Raw genomic sequence first — 4,150 nt, 5'->3', positions numbered from 1 at the left:
AATTATTATTCAATCTATATTGACCCCCACATGGAAGTATTGCATAAGGAACTAGTGTTAACTAAAACTTTAATGAAGAAAGATAGTCAACTTTCAATACATGATGGCTTGGTTGACCTTATTACCCAGCTAGATGTTCAATACCACTCTCTAGAGGTATCATACAATAACTAGGATGCATCATTAAGATAATTATGGAGGTCAGAATTTCTTTTTGGACAAACACACTATAAGTGTAGCACCCATGACCTAAGTGTCAAGAAAGGGGGATAGTGATTATAAGATGGGGTTATAAAGGGTGATTACAAATTTTTTGAAGAGTGACAAATGCATAGGAAAATTTTGAGTAAGGTGGATTACTCATGTAGAAATAAGGGACATCAAAAGATCACACACTTACTCAACAAGAGTACAAAATTTAGTTACAAATAGGAAACATCAACTCAGGGGGAGTTATGAAATTTTGGTGAAATAAGGTATATAGTTATGCCATCAATTTTGGAATTTTTGTAATTTTGTATGAGAGCCCATTAATGTATGTAGATTATTTGAGCTATACACACAAGTTAGGTTGTATATGCATGAAAAAGTGTTTTTTCCAATCATGTCAAAGGGGCATATTGTTGATCTCATTTTGGTTTTGACAAGGCCATGATAATACTCTGAAGTCATTACTTAACAAACCTCAAAATATGCTGAGTAAGTAGTTTATGTTGAGTAAGTAGTGAATGTAGAGAAATATGCGCAGTTACTGCCAAGGACTAGTATGTGCTTAGTACTTGGTATGTGCTGAGTCACTCAAGTGATGAGCATGTCATATATGTCAAGTTATTTAGATGCAAAGTAAAAAAAATGATGTTGAGTCATGTAGGAGCTGAGTTACAACATTAAGGATATAGTGAATGTTGAGCATCAAAGCTTTCAAGTGTCAAGTAATAGTTTTTAGCATAGTTGTCTATAATGGTACAAACTCCTATGTAAACCATTTTTAGGCTACCTTAAGGACTGTTTTACAATTCTACAAGATATATATGGAGGTATATTAGAATCCCTATGCAGTACATATAACCAATCAGAAAAAGGGATGTTCTTAGTGCCAAAATGGATGAATCACAATCATTGATTCCTACCTAACCCTAGGTCACCTAGGTCATTTTAACGAGGGAAACCCTAAATAGTTTGTAGTGTATAGATGGGAAGAGAAGGTTGAATGATAAATGCAAAGAGAGAATTCATGGTGACTATGGAGTTTATAACAAATATATGAATTTTAGAATCAATTAGAGAGAATAGAGAAAATAAGTATTTAGGACAAAAGAGATACATTTGATCAAGAGAATCAAGTACACATCAAGAAAGAGGAGATCTAATATCTAGAAGAGAGGTGCTAACCAAAGGATCAAGGCTGAAACATTCTAATAGGTGAATCAGTGAAAATATCTTAACCAAGTAGTCTTAAAAAGATTGTGTAAATCCTTTAGCAGGATGCTTGTTTTATTGCAACTTTCTGTCCTCTAACAAGGCACATTTTTAGCAGGGTGTTGAAATCCTTTAACATAGTAGGATTCAATAGTCTTTGTAAGCCTTTAATAGTGCATGTCTTTCATAGGGTAGATTGTATTTAATGATAAAAAATTGTAACCTTAATTAGATACACTTTACAACTATAGTAGTGAAGATTTGTGGGTGTCATCCCCACTCCAATTTTACCTTCTAATTGGAGCATTTCTGGGTAACAAAATTATTATGTTATGTGTTATTTGTTTCATGATATGGATGAACATGTCTAGTTATACATTTCAGTTTACATGTTAAATTGTGAGATGGGTGTGTGGTGAATATTTTATGGCTAAAGTTTTGAATTATTGATTCACCCCTTCCCCCCCCTTCCCTTATATTTTACTTTCCCATTGTTAGTTCCAACAACTTTGACTATCTTCACTTCTATTTTCCACAAGATTGACTATAGTGGAGGAGCATCAATATTTGTAAGGTATGTTGCCTTTCTTAAAATTTACAAATTTAAAAATTTATCTTTTAGTCTATAGATTAGTATTGAAGCAGAAAAAATCATATTTATCTTTATTAATATTATCCAAGATATATTTGAAAGCCTTAGCTTTATAGACATCCCACTATACATAAAACACAATATCATCAATAAATTCCTAGGAATTTATGGGATCAATACCACTAGTTATACTTAATCATCTTAGAGAACCCATATTTCTTAGGTTAGTTAGGGTTCTACCTAGTGCTTATGTCATTATTATAAATTGAAAGAGGGATATTGGTTCCCCTTCTCAAAGTCCTTTAGAAATAGAGAAAAAGAACTTTTGAGATCAATTAACTAGAGTTGAGATCTTAGGGATAGAAATGCATTATAAGATTATATTTATCCTAGACTTAGAAAACCCAAAGGTTTTGATGCATTTACAGATAAAATTTGAATCTAATTTATCATATAACTTAGTAATGTTAAGCTTAACCATCATTCCTAGATTTCCATATTTTGGAGACAAAATATATCTTTTTGTAGTATGATCTAATACCATCATATATTAATCTTCTTAAGAAAACCTATGTTTCATCCTCCATAATAAGGGAAGGGAGAATTTTTTGTGAGGCCTATTTGCACAAAAAAAATGTATTTTATATTGATTATTTCATAATGTAATGGGCATAAACTATTGGCAATTTAGCTAAGGTAGATATTGAATGTTGTCATTTATAGAAACATATTTTCAGTATAAGAAAGGTTGACCTCGAAGATCAAGTTATGAAATTCATACTTAGGAATTTATCTAAGTATTTGTTAGTTTATTTGGTAGAGAAGATATAGTTTTAATATACGTAGTTGACATAAGCATTAAATGAATGAGTGTAGTTAGCTATATAGATGATCAAATGTTAAGATAATGCATTCAAGTGCATGAGTGAGTATGGTCAGTATATAAGATGATATAATAGTTGACCAGTTATAATAGTATATGGATAGAATAGAGGATGATAGGAAATAAATATTTTATGGATTAATGAATTAATTGTTTTTAAAATTAATTAATTAATTAATTCAAGATGAAAACTAGATGTTAACCCTAAGATAAAAAGTTGTAATAATATATTTTGTCAAGGATGTGAAAGTTTGAAGGTTGGCTAGATAATATTTTGAGAATTACAATTGTATAAAGTAAAGTTTGTAAGTGCAAAGTGTATCATCTTGAAATGGAAGCACTTCCATGTTAAGAGTATTTAGTCCTTCGAGTAAGTGATCTAGTGTCATGTCAAGTGCCTTGAATGGTTATTTAAATGAATCTGGTAGTTTTTCCCTTGTTCTACTTCTCTCTCTTTATTTCCAACCTATTTTTGGTAAACTACTTTGTGAAACTAAGGACTTTGTCCTCTAGGTCAAGGACAACCTTCAAAGTTAAGGTTGACCTTGACCTTGACTTAGGCCAAGGATGACCTCAACCTTGACCTAGGGTAGGGGTGACCTCATCCCTAACCCCAAGTCCCATTTTCAATTTCTAGAAGTTTTGGAATCTCAGGCTTTAGAAAGTTTCTTTTCCCACTTTTGGGTCAGATGTTTTGAGTTTCAAAATGGTATACACTTAAACTAAATTTAATCTAGGTCTATTCCTAGGGGTTAACATTAAATAGGTTTTAATGCTCCTATTTTGGCCTTCTCTAGGAGTTAGTGCCCTAGATCTCTATATAAGGAAGCCTTCTTCCCTCATTTTGACATCTATTTTTTATATATCAATTGAGAACTTCTTGAGGAGTGGTTATCTACCTTTTTCATGAGCACAACTACCTACTTTTCAAGTGAGAAAGCATTCTATCATTCAAGTTTTACATTGAAGATCAAGGACTAAAGCATTCAAGCTTTTGAAGGGATTTGGTTCAAGCATTCAAGATTCATCATTCAAACTCGATGTAGTCATCATGGTGGTATGATATTCCTTCAAGATCCTTTGTTCATCTTCAAGATTTATTTATTCTTCTATCAAGATGGATTCTAAGAATACAATCATGTAGGTTTTTACTTACATTTGTTAATGTTATGTTCAAGCTTTCATATCAATATACTTGTTTACATTTCAAATATAATTGCATATCTATTGACTATCATAGCTTCATTGTTAGATTT

This window comes from Cupressus sempervirens, chromosome 1 (genome assembly GCF_028749045.1).
Source record: "Cupressus sempervirens isolate cs-2001-9-10 chromosome 1, ASM2874904v1, whole genome shotgun sequence".
NCBI classification, from domain to species: Eukaryota; Viridiplantae; Streptophyta; class Pinopsida; order Cupressales; family Cupressaceae; genus Cupressus; species Cupressus sempervirens.
This window is presented reverse-complemented; position numbering follows the sequence as displayed.